The sequence below is a fragment of the Sus scrofa genome, chromosome 16, assembly GCF_000003025.6.
Source record: "Sus scrofa isolate TJ Tabasco breed Duroc chromosome 16, Sscrofa11.1, whole genome shotgun sequence".
Classification (NCBI taxonomy): domain Eukaryota; kingdom Metazoa; phylum Chordata; class Mammalia; order Artiodactyla; family Suidae; genus Sus; species Sus scrofa.
The window spans coordinates 35376118-35397393 of record NC_010458.4 but is presented as its reverse complement, the minus strand read 5'-3'; the positions used below and the strand labels follow the sequence as shown (position 1 = coordinate 35397393).

General features: G+C 40.2%; 1 protein-coding gene across 7 annotated transcripts in view; it reads left to right on the top strand.

Annotated features, from left to right (window-relative positions):
* Positions 1–21276, top strand: part of ANKRD55 (ankyrin repeat domain 55) — a 431118-nt gene that overhangs the window by 265394 nt on the left and 144448 nt on the right. The window lies entirely within an intron of this gene.

The following is a 21276-nucleotide window of genomic DNA, read 5'->3' as shown; positions in this document are numbered from 1 at the left end:
AAAATTTGCAATCCTCTTACTGACTATGCATTCCAAGGGTTTAATGAACTGTTTTGAAAGATGCTTGATGAAGTGATATTTTCTCATAGATATTTTGTTATTTATGTCAGGAAGAAAAAAACATGGCCTCTGTGGGCTTTAAGAGGAATGTGCTTCAGACAAGGGTAAGAGGGCTTTGCTGGCTGGGAAGATATGAAATCTGTAAACCAGTTGTGATTCTATCTTCAGTCAACAGGCAAACCACAAATTTTATTCTTCGATCACATCTCTGATTAGTTTGACAATCCCCAGACTTTCCATCTGAAATATTCTCCCTCTGAAATCTTCAGTGACTCTGTATGCTAATAGAAATATCCCAATTTCCTTAACCTTTCATCCAGTCTTTCCATAGAACTGCTTCTTTAGTCTTCACTCTTACAAATCTCAGGTCCCTTCAAAAAGGGAAAGAAAAAATTGTCCTTCCCTGAAAACAGGTTCTCCAGCCAGCGCTGCTGCTAATTAATGAGCAGTATGACCTTGGATAATCATTAACATCTTCAAGTCCCAGCAGCTTAGCTTATGAAATCCAGGGGCAAGGCCTGAGCTGATGAAATTGTCACAAGTTGCCTAGGTAGAGCTAACACACATCAAATTGTGTGAATGTCTGGACCTAAAACTTCCTCCAACTCTGATTTTCCTACAAATTACCTATGCACTGCAGTTCTCTGCCTCCATGTATGTACTTAAATATTTCACGTTCCCTCTAAATCATTCCTATACACCTATGTGTATACATGCATGAGTGAGCATGCACACGTATGCATACACACATAGAACCCAAGGTCTTCATATTGAGTTCCAACACCATCCCCTTCAGAAAGTCTTGCCCGAGGGCTGAGCTTGCCTTCCAATGCTCTTTCCCTAAACACCTCCACCACAAAGTCTTAGTTTTTAGTGGGTTTAGGCTGATAGACTGTAAATTTCTAAGCATAAATATTCCTTCCTGTTCATCTTTCATATTCCACTCTGTTCATAGGAGTAGCTCATGAAAGTAAGTTGAACTGAATTAAGTTGACTTGGCCTGAATTCACTGAGAGACCTCTTAGAGAAGGTGACTTGTTGGAGGGTCTTGGGAAGATTGCTGTTTAGGGTGGAGATCCTGTGTTTCTATCAAGAAAACTTTACCAGTCACATTCCCTATCTTTATCCACACGTGATTGTGGACTCAATGAGAAACGCTGCAGCTGTTTTCTGTCAAAATCGGATGATTTTTATATCTGTAATCTTGCAGTCGAAGCGGTTGAGCCGATATATTTAATGACTCACTCTATGCAGATGAAAGTCTGTTCTTGAGAAATGAGAAGGGGGAACCATTAATCTTTTCTAAAATAAACAGAGTTGTAATGACTCTTTAATCTGAAGAGTGGAGATCCTGAACTGGAACGCAGCACCCAAGGACCCGCCAAATTCCGTGAGGAGTGAGGAGTGCCTAGATGGTAATTGATTGTGGGATCGTTTTCCCTGTGGTCTCTGAGGGACATTCATAGTATCATCAGCTTTTAAAGCTTTTTTTCAAAGTGGCTGCCCCAACTTTGTGAGAAAAAAAAATCTTGTCATCATCTGGGGCCTTTGGGGGACCTACTTTTCTAAGCTTTTCAGTTTTGGGGTGCTCTCTGGGTCAGCATTTTGCATTTGGTTGCTGCCCATTTGTCATATCCATGTCCCACCCCCCAACTACCACATCCACAAGAGTTCCCACTTCCCCTCGAGGCTTGGGGGAGAGAGTCTCTGTCCTCTGCTTTCTCAGTATTCACTTATTCCCTAATCCCTGAACTCTGGCCAACGTCCCCCTCAAGGTCATGAAGGATTGGCTTTCTTTGCTGCCAACCAGGCTCAGCAGTCTCCCTCCGACATCCTGCTTGACTTCTCAAGAAATGTCAGAATTCTGGACTCCCTTTGCTGCCTTGGCTTCTGACACAAGTTGTCTCTGCTTCTCTTCTCTAACTTTTTTTGACGGCTCTTCCTTGCCTGTCACTTAAATATTGGCATCCCCACACTTCTCAGGACAGCCTCTCTTCTCCCTTTATATTCTCTTTAATTTTTTTTAAATTGAAGTATAGTTGATTTACAGTTAGTTTCAGGTGTACAGGATAGTTAGTACATATTTTTGCAGGTCATATACCATTCAGGTTATTATAAGATAATGGGTATAATTCCCTGTGTTATGCAGTATATACTTGTTGCTTATCTATTTTATATATTATAGTCTGTATCTGTTAATCTTATACCCCTGACTTGTCCCTCTATCCTTCCCTTCCCTTTGGTAATCACAAGGTTGTTTTCTGTATCTGTGAGTCTTTCTGTTTTGTGTATACATTCACACGTATTTTTTTTTTTTAGATTCCATATATAAGTAATAACATACAGTATTTGTCTTTCTCTGACATTTTACTAAGCATAATATTCTCTAGGCCCATCCATTGCTGCAAACAGCAATATTTCATTCTTTTTATGACTGAGTAATATTCCTGGGTGTGTGTGTGTGTGTGTATGTGTGTGTGTGTGTGAGAGAGAGAGAGAGAGAGAGAGAGAGAAAGAGAGAGAGAGAGAGAGAAACATCCTAATCCAGTCATCTCTTGATGGGCATTTAGGTCGTTTCCATGTCTTGGCTATTGTAAACAGGGCTGCTGTGAACACTGGGATGTATGTATCTTTTTGAATTCTTGTTTTCATTTTTTTTTCCAGGTATATACTCAGGAGCAGAATTGCTAGGTCATATGCTTGTTGTATTTTTAGCTTTTTAAGAAATATCCATACTGTGTTTTGGAGTGGCTGCACTGATTTACACTCCCAACAGTGAAGGAGGGTTCCCTTTTCTCCTCATTCTCACCAACATTTGTTATTTGTAGACTTTTTGATGATGGTCATTCTGATAGGTGTGAGGCGATACCTCCTTGTGAGTTTGATTTGCATTTCTCTGATAATTAGTGATGTTGAGCATCTTTTCATGTGCCTGTTAGCCATTTGTATGTCTTTTTTGGAAAAACTATCCGAAGAAGATAATGTCGTTTAGTTCTACAGAACCTCAATGCTAAGGGGTCTCAAGCTTTAGCCCTCTCCCAAATTATAGGCTCATTTGTCAAATGTCCTGATGGACACCATTCAGACATTCTATTGGTATTTCAGACTCACCATTTCTAAATCTAGTAGATAATCTCTGATCCACCCCCACACACCTGCCCCTCCTCAAAAAGTCTCCAGTGCCTATTTTCCATTTTCCCTATTTCCTATAGTAGCACGGCAGTCACCTGAGTCACTTTATACTCCAAATCTTAGAGCATGTGGGACTCTCAACCCCTTTTCCATTCCTTTCTCCGACATGGCACTGTTTACCAGAGTTTAGTCCATAGATTCCATATCTGAATTGTTCTGAGTAGGTCTCTTCTCCTTTCCATTTCCACAACTATAGTTCAGACTGTCACTACTGTTTGTCTCACAGTAGCCTTGTTACTGGTGATCCTAATTCAGATGCTGTTCAGGTTTAAAAACAAAAGCAAAAACCTAATGCCAAGACTCAGAGGAGCTTCCTTGGTTGGCAACCCTTTATATGTATTGTCAGACACAACTGCTGGGAAATTAAGTGCATCCTCATGTTCTTCTACTGGGAGGGGACGTCTGACAGCTTGTATTCTGGTTTCTCCTGGCTTACCTCATGCACCTTTCCCCATGCTGATATTAATGAGTATCCTTTCACTTTAATAAATAGCCGTGGGTATAACAGTATGTGAATCTTGTAAGTCCTAGAAAATCATTGAGCCTGAGGGTAGTTTGGGGGATCTCCAGTACAGTACATCATTCATAAACTTCAAACCTTTCATTTTAAGGTATAAATTGCTAGTGACTACTTCACAACTGGTTACAACCCACCAGCAAATCCCAACACATGGGTTGTACTTTGTGAGTGAAGGAGTTATCTTTCTATGTTTTCACCTCTTAATAATTCCATGCACACAAAGCATCCTTCTCATTTTGATTTTGCCTCCCATGTAAGTCAGCCTTAAAAAAAAAAAAAAAGGAACAGATTATAGGGATTTTCAAGAATTCTGGTTCTAGTTTTAGGGTTGTCTCCTGATAAATCAGTAAGATGATTCTGGTTATTTCTTGGGTTACCATGAAGCTTATCACATAGGAAATTCTCTGGACCAGGCCAAAGAAAGCTTTCCTGCCCATGTGATGGCTGTATATTTTATTTAATTAATTTTGTTACATTCTTGAGTCTCATGTGGACTAATGTTTCTTTTTATTGATGTAGATAACTCTTATCATCTGATCACCAGGCACTGCCAATAATGAGATTCTGAGTCTTTGAGGGATGGGTGAACCCTGACATGAAGCCCCCTAATTGAGGGCCAGTAATGTGAGAACATGTCTGGCTCCAGTGGGCCCTTCCTTAGACCACACCACCGCTATTTCCATCTCTGTTATGTCTCTCAATTTCTGCCTAACTCATGTCTATTTCAGAAATAAGATCTTGAAACAAATGAATTGTGTTAGGTGGTTCTGGTCTCTATGTTCAGATGACTTTGAAAGAATTACCCATATATTCAGTAAATCTGGTCTACCCCAGATCTCTACAGCTGGATAAGAAGACAATATGAACGTTGTGCCTTGCCCTATCTTCGCCTAGTACTAGCAAACTGATCTTTTTCTAACTCTAGCAAGTCTGTCTTCTGGGTTGGGGGAGGGGGGTGGCTTCTCAAATTTTAATGTGCATATAAGTCACTTGGAGATCTTTGTTAAAATTTGGGTTCTGATTCAACAGGGGTAGGGGCATGAGATTTTGTATTTTTAAAAGTCCTCAGGTGATGCTAGTACTGCTGGTGGACCACACTTTGAGTACATGAGGTGCATGAGGTAAAGCAAGGCTCTCGGGAGCAAATGTAGGTAGACCAGATGGTCATTTACACACTGAGTGTGAAGGGCCAGAAATGAAGACTCTCAGTCTTCTGCAAAGTATCCATCCCACAACCTGTCATTCCACCATCATGGTTTTATGCCTTGTCTCTACAAAATTTTTCTGGTCCCAGATATCCTATGTTAAAATTAAAATATTCTTTGGAATTCCCAGGTGGCTCAAGAGGTTAAGGATTCAGCGTTGTCGGTGCTGTAGTATAGGTTGGATCCCTCATGCCACAGGCACGGCCAATATATATATACTCTTTGATGAAAACATCCCCTAAGTCCAGCTAATACCTTAGCAGGGATCCTCGGCAGCCAGCTGTTGGACTATGAGGAAGGTTGCAGTATGACCTTGCAGCACTTCAGAGAGGGTTGCTGTTCAGAAGGAAGGAATATCAGATAGGAATGTTTTAGTTGCAAGTAACATAAAATCCAATTAAGAGTGACTTAGGCAATACACACATTTACTCATCTCACCTGATAAGAAGTTTAGCAGTTCAAGGCTCTGTTATGTCATCAAGAATCCAGGTTCTTTCTGTCTTCTATCCCCCACTCTCTCCATCTTTGGTTATTCACTTTTTAATCCTTGTGTTTTTTGTCTCTTGGCCCCAAAATGGCTTGCAGTTTCAGGTATCACTTGCACTTAGCTTTTGCAAGCTACATCTGTGACTTTTACTATGAAAGTGAAATTCTTAGCAGAAGCTTCAAGCCTTCCTTTAAACCAGTCACTTGCAAAGGGGAGTGCGGTTACTGTGGGCTAAAAGTAACCATGACTCACTCTCCTAAGGTTAGGAGAGAGGCCTACCCTTCCCAATAACAAGGCACATTCATTTATTACAAAATCTGGAAGTGAAATGTGGGGCGAACGGCCTTGAGAAGACCATGATCAGTGCCTGCCCCAGGAAGAAACCAGTACATCCGTGTAAGGGAGGCAGCAGAGCACCCAAACCCATTTCCACCAGTGTCCCAATTTGAGTCACATCCAGCCCTACCACCCACCTCTTGTATCTCCTCTTGGCTTCGTCTTTAGAACAAGAATTCTGGTTTGACCTTTACTTTGGGTTCAAAAGGCTGTGTTGGGAGCAGAATATATGGTGGGTGTTTGGTTAGTATTTGCCAGGTGATTGAAACAGGAGAGTTAGAAGAGTGATTTGAGGTGTGGAGAGAGAGACTGGCCTGGAAAAAATGATTCAGAAGTAATAGGTCTAGGTCTTTGAGTAAAACAAAGCTTATAATAAAAACATTCTTACTTAAACCTCAAAATAGTCCTTTGAGTTACGTGTGTGTGCGTGTGTGTGTGTGTGTGTGTGTGTGTGTGTGTGTGTGTAAGAATTATTGAGGTAAGGATTCTTTTCAACATTTTACAGATCAGAACCTCAGAATCCAGAGGTACTAAGAATCTTGCCCAGGAGTTCCCATCGTGGCACAGTGGAAGCAAATCCGACTAGGAACCATGAGGTTGTGGGTTCGATCCCTGGCCTCACTTAGCGGGTTAAGGATCCAGCATTGCTGTGAGCTGTGGTGTAGGTCGAAGACGAGGCTCAGATTGGACATTGCTATGGCTGTGGTGTAGGCTGGCAGGTGCAGCTCCGATTGGACCCCTAGCCTGGGAACCTCCATATGCTGCGGGAGTGGCCCTAAAAAGAAAAAAAAAAAAAAGAATCTTGCCCAAAGCCACATAGTTGGTGACGAGATTTGGGATTCCAGAGAGCTCTCTGATTCCAAAGTTCTGTACCCTCACACCAATACTTGTACATTCAGGCAAGGATCTTGCTCAGAGTGGTCGGTCCCTTATGAGTTTTATACACTTGTTCAAGGGCTCTGCTTTGCTGAAAAACATCCTTACACCACCTCCTTTGGAATTGCCTTCAAGCCCTCTTAACTGGCCACATATACATGTACACATATACACATGCAGGCACGTGCACGCGCGCCTGCACGCACACACACACGGAAAGAGAGAGAGAGAAGGCTGTACTACTTTAAGGCGGTTACACTTCAAAATCATAAAGTTCCAGAACTACATTGTCAAATCTACAGCTCTAACTTGGAACACATCTTACTCTCCCCCTTTACCTCTGTCTCTGCTCCACCAGTCATTGTTGTCATTCTCCTATTTCAAAATCATTACAGGTTTACTGCGGACACTTTAGAGCAGAAACAAAAATTCACTCTAGGCCTACATTAAATCTTTCAGCATTGTATTTGCCTTCCTTGATTTTCTAGTAATTTTCCTACACTAGGTCTCTATTCACTTCAGATACAAAAAGCTTTCTACTCTCTCACTTGGTATCTTGTCTGATGGGAATCCAACTCAGGCAATTACAGGACTCTAGTGGAGGGCATCTCATTTGGTCCAACTTGTCTACTGATTTGTTTCTGCTTTCACTGATTAAATTTCTTTTGAGATGCCTCCAGCAATTAGGCATTCAGATCCTCGAGGCTAGGATCAGTGCTATGACCCCCAACAGAAACAGATGTCTGGGAAACATATCCTTTTCTTTTAACTTCAGGCCCCTTGGTTCTGCCTGGTGGGGAGACTACTTGGCTTCTGTTAGTGCCGTTGGTCTTCCTTAGCCTGCATATACCTGAGCTGGGCTGTCTGTCCCCTTTGCTGAACTGCAGCAAGTGCATGGGTAGAATGAGAACATCCCATTCCTTGGCACAGTTCTCAGAAACTCTCATAAACATCATCAAATCAGTGTGGTAGATTAGAACAGTTCTTTCAGGAGAAATAAAAAATAGATAATGCCTTTCTAAAGTACTAAGAAGAGTTATGGCAAAAGAAGAAAGGGAAAGATTAGTATAGGAGCATAGAGGAAGGAAACCATTCTCACTGTGTGTTGGGAACAGGCCTGGGCATTTTGGCATACATCATGTCATTCTGTCTTTCCAGGCCCAGGAAGTAGGCTTTATTTTTTATATTTCACAGACGAGTATATTGAGGCCCAGAGAGGCTGAGAAAATTGGCAATATCGCACAGGGTGTAAAGGGATAATCTGAGATTTGAATAGTCCCTCTGTGTTCAGAGAGTCTTTCCATAACAATTTGATGTTTTGGGTGTCTAGGAGAGTATCTTAGAAAAGGCATGGAAAATAGAGAGACTCAATTCCCCTCTTCCTGCTATAGATTTCAAATTGTTTCAGTGTCTCCAGCAATAATGTGTAGATGATGATCACTGGGGTAAAACCACTGCTTCAACATACTGTGGAAAGCCAAGACATGGCATTTTTAACTTTTGGCTGTAAAGATTGGAGCACAGGAGTATAATATGCATGAAGATGCAGACCTAAGATGAATGAAGACAACTCTGGAGATTCCTTTCCTACACTGAAGTCCTTCTAAACAAACTTCCCAAGTTCCAAACTCTAAGAATCTCTTTCTCTTAGCGTTTGAGAGATTCAGTTTCTGATCTAGCCAGACCTCTGGCTCCACTTCGGACTCCCTTCTCCCATACATAGGCCCAGAGCCAGAGCTCTGCTGGACTGGGAGTCACAAAGCCAGACACAGAGGCAGCCTTGGCCTTTCCACCTGCCCCTCACATACCTGGGAGCATCCTTCTGTCTTCTTACATTAACCCCCTCCCTTTCTTTCTTCCTTCCTTTTCTTTTCTTTCCTTTTTTTTTTTTTTTTTTTTTTTTTTTTTTGCCATGCCTGTGGCATGTGGAAGTTCCTGGAATCAGGGATCAAACCTGCACTACAGCAGTGAGCCACAGCAGTGGCAATGCCAGATCCTTAACCCACTATGCCACAAGGGAACTCCTACCTCCCTTTCACTTCCACCTTCCATCTCTACGTGTATATCCTTTCAAGTCATCAGCAGCTAAAGCTGTTAAGCAGACTTGGCTCTAGAAATGAGTTGTTTGGGAAAAGCATAGACGCTAAAAACAATTATTGCTGTGTTTCACCCTTCTATACCTCCATCCTGTCCTCTAGACTCATTAGCATGAGATACGTACATGTATTACACACACACACACACACACACACACACACACACACACACACACAAAATCCAATTTTATACAAAGACATATATTTCCTTGTATTTATATCTGTATCAACAATCCTTGGCCAAGTCAGTGATCTGCTTTCTGAAGAAGCCCTTTGGCTGTTAAGTCTAATTTAATATGATAAGATTGGAGGTGGTAGAGAGATTAGGTACATAAATTAGAGAAAACTCCTTGTGACACTCATCAAGTCAGCAGAGCAAAGCCTGTTGAGGAAGCAGTGGGGAGGAATAGGCGAAGCTGGTAGTTTGAAGGTGAAGACAACTGGATCAGAATCCTAGCCCTCCACTGTCAGCTGAGTGACCGTAGAGCTCTCTGAGCTTTAGCAGCCTCCCCTTTAAATGGAAACTGCAATCTCCACTTAACACTGTGGGGAGAATTAAGTAGACAAACCATTGCAGGCAGCTGTGATCATTATTATGATGGTGAATATCTCATGCCTAGTCACTAGGGGTAGTAGGTCACTATTGTCCTGCATCAATTGTTCTTTTCCGTTTCCCCTATAAAACTCTGAAAAGCATGAACATTGTAGATTTGCCCCCTAGTTCCCATGGCAAGTGTCCAGTTTTCCTTTGGGGGTACATAGTTGTCTGTCAAAATCTGGCATGGGATGACACCTGAAAAGTAGAGTGGATGGGAAAGTGGGATTTTCTAGTAACCCAAAACTATTCACTGTTTGCGCTACCAGAGAGCATTTTTTCCTTCCCATCCTCCTTCCCTGAACTTCTGCTAATTGCCTACTAGGTAATATACAGCTCTGTGCAAAGGACACAAGTAGACTTATAGCAGAGACTAATCTTGGGGCACCGTCTGCACGCCTCCAGCCCAAGCAGTCTCCTTGGTGATGAGAAAGAAGGTTGGACAGAATACACATCCATGGCAAAGGAAGGAAAGAGGCTGCTGGCATAGGCACAAAGGCCCTCGTGGAGATGGCAGACTATAACAGTGTGTGCCCTGCTGCCAACCTCCAACACTCTTTTAGGGAATCTCAATTCAGTATCTGCTAAGTGGCCCCAGGACATCTGGCCAGAAAATATGCAATAACCTCTTCCATGGTTCACCCACATCAGCCATATGTAGTTACCAGGGACCAGAAAAAGCCAGTTCTCTTGGCTATGGTAGGGTTTACACCAAGGACCAGAGGACATATGTGGACACAGCTCTGATGACTGGAAATACATACAAGATCCATGTGCCTTCTGTTTCCACAGTGTGAGATGGATTAGAATTTCCAGGTGGGAGAGGCTAGGCTGTGTTTCAAGGATAGCAATGTCTGTCACCCACCTCCTGTCCCTTGCACACTGCTGTTCTCTGAATTGAAACAAGGAGACATCTCAAGAGCAAGACCAAGAATAAGTGCTGCAGATAAATCCTTAAGACCATGCAAAAACCCCAGAAAATAAACTTTAGTGTTATATCACATAAGGACATAAAAAATAGATGTTAAGTGCTGCTCTGAGAACAAACATCTCCAAAGGGGAAGAGGGAATGCAAAACAGTAGGAGAAGGAACAAATTCAAACCAAACATGTAGAAACTTTGCTCCAAATTATAACAAAGTATGGTAGATGTAGAGTTGTTTCAGTAGTTCTTTCAAGAACTAAAAAGAGGGAGTTCCCGTCGTGGCACAGTGGTTAACGAATCCGACTAGGAACCATGAGGTTGCAGGTTCGGTCCCTGCCCTTGCTCAGTGGGTTAAGGATCCGGCGTTGCCGTGAGCTGTGGTGTAGGTTGCAGACGCGGGTCCGATCCCGCGTTGCTGTGGCTCTGGCGTAGGCCGGTGGCTATAGCTCCGATTTGACCCCTAGCCTGGGAACCTCCATATGCCACGGGAGCGGCCCAAGAAATGGCAATAAGACAAAAAAAATAAATAAATAAATAAATAAAAACAATGGGGAAAATCTAACTGAGGGTCATTTTGCCCAACAATTGGCCTAGATGCTTAATATATTCAATATCATGAAAGACAAAAACAGTTGGGAAGTATTCTATTTATGTTATTATTATTTTGCTTTTTAGGGCCACACCTGCAGCATTTGGAGGTTCCTAGGCTAGGGCTTGAATCAGAGCTGCAGCTACACCACAGCCACAGCAACACCAGACCTGAGCCGTGTCTGCAGCCTACACCACAGCTCTGGGCAATGCAGGATCCTTAATCTATTGAGTGAGACCAGGGATGGATACTAGTCAGATTTGTTTCCTCAGTGCCGACAACAGGAACTTCTGGGGAGTATTCTAGATTAAAAGAAACTAAAAGACATGACTAAATGCAACATTTGATTATGTGCTCCTAGATTATTTTTTAAAGAAAGCTACCAAGGTCATTATTAGGACAAGTGGGGTAATTGAACATAGAATGAATAATAGATAATAGTATTAATACAATATTAGTGTTAAATTTCCTCAATGTGATATTTATAAAGTGTCTTTGTAAGATAATGCCCCATCCTTAGGGAAAATGCAATGTGTTAAAATATTTAAGGGCAAAATGTTACTGACTTTGAAATGGTTCAGCAAAATACAGTGATAGTGATGATGATAAGACACACAGACACATACATACAAGGGGGGGAATTATTATAGATTATTACATAGTTAAGAGATGTAAACAAATGCAAAGCCTGGGCCGTATCTGAATTCTAATCGCAACTGACTATAAAAAGGGTATTTTTGAGACTATCTGGGATTGAACATGATTAGTATTAGATAATAATTAGGAATTGCATATTCTGCTGAGTATGATAATAGTGTATTGTTGTAATGTAAAGAAAGCCTTCATCTCTTAAAGAAAGTAAACCTATCATATTTTACAAGTAAAATGATATGTTGTCTGGGATTTGCTCTAACATAGTCCAGAAAAGAAAAATAAAGATGAGATGAAACAACAATGACAGAATGTGGGTGATTATTGAAGATGGGTAATGGATATATGGAAGTGCTTTATACTCTTAGCATCTCAGCTTTATGTCCAAAAAATCTCCATAATAAAAAGTTGTTTTTAAAAAATCAAAGTATGTGCCATAAGGTGCTAGAAAACGAAATAATTTTTTAAAGATAGGGCTAAATCATGTATATATATTTATAAATTGTAGCCTTTATAGCTTACCATTAGGAGTTTGAGGTTGCACATGTATGATACCTATATACACACACTTTTTTTTTGTCTTTTTGCCTTTTTTCTAGGGCCGCTCCCATGGCATATGGAGGTTCCCAGGCTAGGGGTCTAATCGGAGCTGTTGCTGCCGGCCTACATCAGAGCCACAGCAACGCGGGATCCGAGCCGCGTCTGTAACCTACACCACAGCTCACGGCAACGCCGGATCCTTAACCCACTGAGCAAGGCCAGGGATTGACCCCGCAGTCTCATGGTTCCTAGTCAGATTCGTTAACCACTGAGCCACGACGGGAACTCCCACACACGCTTTTTAAAAATACCCCAAGACACTATTGCCCATATCCCAGCTCCAGAGGTGATGCTGTGATGAGTGGTCACTTCCCACTTGCAAGTTGGTTATTCAGCAGATCAACAACAACCTTCCAAGTTCAATATTTTCTTAAATTCACTTTATATTAGAATTTCTTTCCTTCATTCCCATTCTTTCCATTTCCCCCACTCCCAAAGACAAAATATACGAATGTCACTCTCCAAAGGGGTCCAGCACAGATATTCCTCCCTCCTGTTCCATTAAGGCAGGAGGGCAGCATAGGCAGTTTGTGATGGACAGTCTCACAGTGAGTCTGTGGTTGAGCCAAGACTAGGACCTTGGACCCTAGACCTCTGCTCTAACCATTAGTCACCATGTCCTCTCTTGACCATCCATAATGAGGGCGGCTCTAGTCTCTATAGTAACCAATCTACCTAAAATAGGAATTATGTGGGGAACAAAACATTTAAAGCCAATTGGATCCATTCATACCCGAACAATGTCAATTTAAGGGCTTTTTCCTAAGTTGTTGGCTTTTTGAATGGTCTCCCACCACGGGCTCAGGGAAAGGCAGTGGAGGGGGGTTACTGTCTGGTCCATTCCATACAGAATCTTGCATGCTGTTATCCCCTTTCCCATCCTCAAACATTTCTTTATGTCCCAGAGTCATAAGCCCTTAAACTTTTTGTCAAGACAGTTTTATGACTGCAAGACTGAGACAAAAGTGCAAGTCTGAGAATCCTTATAGGCAAAGAAAGCTTCCCAAAGAAGTGGGACTGAATCCAAATCCCTCGCAGAAACCTGGCAACTTCATGCATTATCTTCTGTTTACAAGGTGGGGCTTTGAACAGTTCTCCTACCCAATTGGCCTCCCTGGTGGGAGCCTTTGGGAAGGAAATGGAATCAGAGCTAACATGACACAAGAACAGAGAGTGGAAGAGTCCAGGCCCTTGCAGTGAGCACCTCCTCCTAGGGTTTGTGAGGATTCAGTGGGGATGCCTGGAAAGTGTATTGATATGGATTCTATATAACTACTATCATTTCATTGTTATTGTTGTTTTCATATGTTAGACATAACTTTTGGCTTCCACACTGGGAAATATCCATCTACTCTGCCCCCGAATTTGTCATCCCTCATTTTGGAATAGTTTTTGACTTCTAAAATATTGCCAGTATAAGGATTGTTCTCACCTATGGAGAAACACCCCAAGTTTTTGTTTTTAATCTTCTCAGGTTGGAAAAGACAATGACATTCATTTCTCTCTTGATCTTTTTTCCTTTTTGCATCTATTCAAACATTACTGGTGAGGAGGAGCCTGATGCCAGGCCTGGAGTCTAGCTGCTCTCTTGGATACAAGTGCCTTCAAGGAGCTCATAGGGAAGAATAAGTAATAGATGTGTAAACAGTTGACTTACAGCACAGCTAGTTTACCAGACTCAGCAAACAAAAGTTAGGATGCTCAGTTAAATTTGAAATTCAGATATATAACCGATAAGGCTTAGTATAAGTATGTTCCTAATATTGCATGTTACCTACAAACAACAAAAATATTCCATTATTCATCTGAAATTCAAGTGACAGGGCATCCTGTATTGCATCTTAAAATCCTAATTTACATAACAAAGTAGCTGCTATCAATGAATATAAACAGGAAGGGCTGTGGGAGCATAAAGGCCTGAACAAATAATACCTGTGTCCTTCACAGAGAAGGCCGCATAGATGAGGCCTTAAGGTAAGAAATAATGTTTCCCAGATAACAAAACCAGGAAGGATGCCTCTGCCAGTGGCCTGAGGGAGAAGCTAGGTCACAGTGTTTGAGAAACTGTGAAAAGTGTAGGAAAGCTGAAGCATAGATGTCCATACGGATAAGTGGCTTGAGTTCAGTTAAGGAGACTGGATATTATACAAAAGGCCATTGGGGTCCTGAGAAGAGTTTATGCCAGGAAGTGGCAGGGAAAGACTTTTTTAGAGTGAAGGAGAGTGAACCATAAGAAGAGAAGGTTAAGGTGGGCAGGGAGGAGGATATTACTGTCATTCAAAGAACATTCCCAATAAACTGAAACTAAGCCCGTGGCTCTAGAGATAAGAAGCCAAATTGGAGAGATGATTACTCAGTTAGGCTTGTTAGAATCTGTTGATAGGTAAGGCAGTTGGCTGTGACAATCTTGCCTCTGCTGAGTGTAGCTTGGGAGATTGGAAGAATAATTATGCTGTATTTAGCTACAAACAGTATGATGTATGGATACACGTTAACCATGGTCTGGCCATTTAGCAGCAGTTAGTTAACATTCGAAGTATCCTAATTAGGGATCTACCCTTTAGGGGTAGTTAATCACCAGTTGGGAATCCCAATCAGGAATCAATAACTTTCAGATGTGGTTACTTACACTGCGGCCGGCATGTGAATTTACTCCAGTGGGTTTGTCACTTAGTGTAAGGAATAGGTGATAAATAAGGAGTAAGGTTCTGGCAAGCCCAGCTTCAGCTTCAGATTTTGAATCCCACTGGTCCTCAACTTTTAACTTTTCATTTCTATAAGGCTGGCCCATTCTACCTTTGAAATATCTTTGCATTTGTTTTTTTTTTGGGGGGGGGCTTAGGAATAAATATTAATACATCTGCCAAAATTTGATCCAAGACTCACTCTCCTGTAACATGCTTTCTTTTAAACATACCATTAATTTTAACATACTCTTTGGTTGTGAGTTTGTAAATAAGGGATCTACAGTGCTCCCCACATCTCCCACTTGCCACTATAGTATTATAGTGCTCCAGGTGCTATTATAGTATTAATGTGTATCAAAAGTATATCAGCCATTTTGAGTTTATTTTTGTGCATGGTGTGAGGGTGTGTTCCAATTTCATTGATTTACATGCAGCTGTCCAGTTTTCCCAGCACCATTTGCTGAAGAGACTGTCTTTTCCCCATTTTATATTCTTGCCTCCATTATCAAAGATTAATTGACCATAGGTATCTGGGTTTATTTCTGGGTTTTCTATTCTGATCCATTTTTCCGTAAGTCTGTTTTTGTACCAGTACCACACTGTCTTGATTACTGTGGCTTTGTAATATTGTCTGAAGTCTGGGAGAGTTATGCCTCCTGCTTATTTTTTGTTTGTTTGTTTTCCTCAGGATTGCTTTGGCAATTCCAGGTCTTTTATGGTTCCATATAAATTTTTGGATTGTTTGTTGTAGTTCCGTGAAAAATGTCATGGGTAATTTGATAAGGATTGCATTGAATTTGTAGATTGCTTTAGGTAGTATGGCCATTTTAATGATATTATTTCTTCCAATCCAAGAGTAGGAAATATCTTTCCATTTCTTTGAATCCTCTTTAATTTCCTTGATTAACTTTTATAGTTCTCGGGTTATAAGTCTTTCACCTCCTTGGTAGGGTTTATTCCAAGATATTTAATTTTTGGGGTGGGATTTTAAAAGATATGCTACTTTTATATTCCTTTTCTCATATTTCATTGCTGGTATACAGAAATGCAACCTATTTCTTTTTTTTTTTTTTTTTTTTCTTTTACATGAGTATCTAGACATAGTTCTCAATGCTATTCAACAGGATCTCCTTGTAACTCTATCCTAGGTTGTGTCTGATAAGCCCAAGCTCCCGATCCCTCCCACTCCCTCCCCCTCCCATCAGGCAACCACAAGTCTCTTCTCCAAGTCCATGATTTTCTTTTCTGAGGAGATGTTCATTTGTGCTGGATATTAGATTCCAGTTATAAGTGATATCATATGGTATTTGTCTTTGTCTTTCTGGCTCATTTCACTCAGGATGAGATTCTCTAGTTCCATCCATGTTGCTGCAAATGGCATGATGTCATCCTTTTTTATGGCTGAGTAGTATTCCATTGTGTATGTATACCACATCTTCCGAATCCAATCATCTGTCGATGGACATTTGGGTTGTTTCCACGTCCTGGCTATTGTGAATAGTGCTGCAATGAACATGCGGGTGCATGTGTCTCTTTTAAGTAGAGCTTTGTCCGGATAGATGCCCAAGAGTGGGATTGCGGGGTCATATGGAAGTTCTATGTATAGATTTCTAAGGTATCTCCAAACTGTTCTCCATAGTGGCTGTACCAGTTTACATTCCCACCACAGTGCAGGAGGGTTCCCTTTTCTCCACAGCCTCTCCAGCACTTGTTATTTGTGGATTTATTAATGATGGCCATTCTGACTGGTGTGAGGTGGTATCTCATGGTAGTTTTGATTTGCATTTCTCTTATAATCAGCGATGTTAGCATTTTTTCATGTGTTTGTTGGCCATCTGTATATCTTCTTGGAGAAAGTCTATTCAGGTCTTTTGCCCATTTTTCCATTGATTGATTGGCTTTTTTGCTGTTGGTTGTATAAGTTGCTTATATATTCTAGAGATTAAGCCCTTGTCCGTTGCATCATTTGAAACTATTTTCTCCCATTCTGTAAGTTGTCTTTTTGTTTTCTTTTGGGTTTCCTTTGCTGTGCAAAAGCTTTTCAGTTTGATTAGGTCCCATGGGTTTATTTTTGCTCTAATTTCTATTGCTTTGGGAGACTGCCCTGAGAAAATATTCATGATGTTGATGTCAGAGAGTGTTTTGACTATGTTTTCTTCTAGGAGTTTGATGGTGTCCTGTCGTATATTTAAGTCTTTCAGCCATTTGGAGTTTATTTTTGTGCATGGTGTGATGGTGTGTTCTAGTTTCATTGCTTTGCATACAGCTGTCCGGGTTTCCCAGCAATGCTTGCTGAATAGACTTTCCTTTTCCCATCTTATGTTTTTGCCTCCTTGTCAAAGATTAATTGACCATAGGTGTCAGGGTTTATTTCCGGATTCTCTATTCTGTTCCATTGGTCTGTCTGTCTGTTTTGATACCAGTACCACACTGTTTTGATGACTGTGGCTTTGTAGTATTTCTTGAAGTCTGGGAGAGTGATGCCTCCTGCTTGGTTTTTGTTTCTCAGGATTGCTTTGGCGATTCTGGGTCTTTTGTGGTTCCATATAAATGTTTGGATTATTTGTTCTAGTTCTGTGAAAAATGTCATGGGTAATTGGATAGGGATTGCATTGAATCTGTAGATTGCTTTGGGTAGGATGGCCATTTTCACAATATTGATTTTTCCAATCCAGGAACATGGAATATCTTTCCATTTCTTTACATCTTCTTTGATTTCTTTGATTAAAGTTTTATAGTTCTCGGCATATAGGTCCTTTACCTCCTTGGTCAGGTGTATTCCGAGGTATTTGATTTTGTGAGGTACAATTTTAAAAGGTATCGTATTTTTGCATTCCTTTTCTAATGTTTCATTGCTGGTATACAGAAATGCAACTGACTTCTGAATGTTAATCTTATATCCTGCCACTTTGCTGAATTTATTAATCAGTTCAAGGAGTTTTGGGGTTGAGTCCTTAGGCTTTTCTATGTATAGTATCATGTCATCTGCATACAGTGACAGTTTGATCTCTTCTCTTCCTATATGGATGCCTTTTATTTCTTTTGTTGTCTAATTGCTGTGGTTAGGACTTCCAAAACTATGTTGAAGAGCAGTGGTGAGAGTGGGCATCCCTGTCTTGTTCCAGATTTGAGTGAGAAGGCTTTTAGTTTTTCCCCATTGTGTATTATATTTGCTGTGGGTTTATCGCAACCTATTTCTGAATGTTAATCTTATATCCTACTTTGCTGAATTTGTTAATCAGTTCGAGTAGTCTTTGTGTGGAGTTCTTAGGGTTTTCTCTATATAGTATCATGTCATCTACATAGAGTGACAATTTTACCTCTTCTCTTCCAGTTTGGATACTTTTTATTTCTTTTGTTTGTCTGATTGCTGTGCCTAGGACCTCTAATACTATGCTGAATAAAAGTGGTGGGAGTGGGCCTTCTTGTCTTGTTTCAGATTTTAGCAGGAAGGCTTTCAGCTATTCTTCATTGAGTATTATACTGGCTGTGGGTTTTGTGGGTTTGTCATAAGTGGCTTTTATTATGTTAAGGTAAATTCCCTCTATACTCTGGTAAGAGGGTTTTTTTTATCATGAATGGATGTTAGATTTTGTCAAATGCTTTTTTCTGCATCTATTGAGATGATCGTGTGGTTTTAGACTTTTCTTTTGTTAATGTGGTGTGTGACACTTATTTGTGTATTAAAACATCCTTGTGAACTTGGTTGAATCCCACTTGGTTGTGTTTTATGTGTATTTGGATTTGGTTGGCTAAAACTTTGTTGAGAACTTTTGCATCTATATTCATCAGAGTTATTGCTTATTTTCTTTTTTGGTAGTATCTTTGTCTGGTTTTGGTATTAGGGTGATGGTGTCTTCATAGAATGTCAAAATGGCTTAAAGACTTAAACATAAGACCAGATACCCTCAAACTCCTACAAAATAACATAGGCAAAACATTCTCTGACATCATCCGTAAAAATGTTTTCTTAGGTCAGTCTCCCGAGGCAGTAGAAATAAAAACAAAAATAAACCAGTGGGACCCAATCAAACTTACAAACTTTTGCACAGCAAAGGAAACCATTAAAAAAAACAAAACAAAACAAAACAAAAACTGCGGAATGAGAGAAATTAGTTGCAAATGATGCAACAAACAAGGGCTTAATCTCCAAAACATACAAACAACTCATGCAACTCAACAACAAAAATACAAACAACCCAATTGAAAGATTGGCAAAAGACCTAAACAGACATTTCTCCAAAGACGTATGGACAGCCAACAGGCACATGAAAAAATGTTTATCACTAATTATTACAGAAATGCAAATCAAAACTACAATGAGGTACTGCCTCACACAGGTTAGAATGGCTATTGTTAATAAGTCCACAAATAACAAATGTTGGAGAGAGCGTGGAAAAAAGGGAACCCTCCTACACTGTTGGTGGGAATGTAAATTGGAATAGCCTCCATGGAAAACAGTATGGACGTACCTCAGAAAATTATAGAACTACCACATGATCCAGTAATCCCACTCTTGGGCATATACCCAGATGAAACTTTCACTCAGAAAGATACATGTACCCCCTATGTTCATTGCAGCAGAATTCACAATAGCTAAGACATGGAAACAACCTCAATGTCCATTGACAGATAAATGGATTAAGAAGATGTGGTGTATATATACATAATGGAATACTACTCAGCCGTGAAAAGAACAAAATAATGCTATTTGTGGCAGTTTGGATGGAACAAGAAATTCTCATACTAAATGAAGAAAGTCAGAAAGAGGAAGACAAATACCATATAGTATCTCTTATATCTGGTATCTAATATACAGCACAAAAGAACCTTTCCACAGAAAAGAAAATCATGGATTCAGAGAATAGACTTGTGGTTGCCTGGGGGGAGGGGAAGGAAGTGGGATGGATTGGGAGAGTGGGATTAACAGATGCAAACTATTGCCTTTGGAATGGATTAACAATGAGATCCTGCTGTGTAGCACTGAGAACTATGTCTAGTTACTTATGATGGAGCATGATAACGGGAGAAAAAAGTATGTATACATGTTTGTGTAACTGGGTCCCCATGCTGTACAGTGAGGAAAAAAAAAATTGTGTTGGAGAAATAACAACTAAAAAAAATTTTTAAAATTTAAAAAAATTAAAAAAAATTATGCAACTCAACTTGCAACGCTGCCCTGCAGGTTTTAGACTCATCCAGAACAGAACTTACTTCACACTTTGCGTGGGGGTACCCCTTATTCAAACCTCAGGGAGCCAGATTTAATCGATGAAGCTCAGCTAAAGAAACATGATCACACATGACGACTTTCTCAAATGTCTGGAAAGACTTAAAAAATAAAATAAAATCTACCCAAGCATCCCATCACAAATGTGGGCTCCAAATAGAAGATTTTATTGTAAACCTTCCAGACGTTCAGACTCCACTGTTATTTTTGTAAAGGCATTCCAATAACAGATGCCCCTTCAATTGAGGCATGGTTTGATAGAAAGCAGCAGGCACCATTTAAAAGGAAAAAAAATAGCTCTCTTGAGGCACGTCAAAACGAATTAGCTGTGATGCTGAAATTATTTCCTGTTGGGTTTAATAAAGTTAACAAGATAAGTAAATATGAAAAACAGCATTAGGAAGCAGGGAATAATTTCCTCCCAAACACGGAGCTCTTTCAGGCATTGATAACAATAGATGTGGACTTTGATTTGTCTATTTTTATTTACCACAGTGCCCTCCTTCCATTTCTATTTTTTAAAATGTCCTTCAAGATTTTTTGAAATGAAGTTATTTATGATATTATTACCATTTTGAAACCTAGCTAGAAATCTGTGATTCAAGCATTTTTGTGTTTTTCACGCTCTATTTCCACATTAAATGTAGTTCTGACAATAAACTGATGAACAGTAATTGAGAAGAAGGTTGAAGCTGTTATTTAGATGGCATTTGGAGACTTGTGTACCTTTCATTTAACTACTTTTTTTGGTCCCAGTTAGCATAAATAATCAAGAAGGCAGCAAGTTAAAGAGATATAATCCCTTCCCCCAGTAACTTCCAATCTGAAAATAAGCTTCTCCAAAGAGTTTGCTTACTGTTTCCATTGTTACTCCATTAGCTTATACATAAAGAGCCTTAGAGATTTAGGAAGGCACACAGGTCTTGAGATCCTCAGACTGGGTTCTAGTTCTAACTGTTTCTCTTTTACTTAATCACCTTATCTCTCTAGTCCTGGTTTCACCATCTGAAAAATCAAAGAGTGGAATCCTTGACATTAGGTATCCTTTATTGAGCATTTAATAAGTACTACACATTCTATTAAGAACTTTACGTATATCATCTAATTGATGTTGATAATAACCTTTTAAGATATTATCCCTATTTTACCACTTTGAAACAGAGGCACAGAGAAATTAAGTAACTTTCCAAAGGTCACTCAGCAAACAAAAGACTAAGCCCAAATTCAA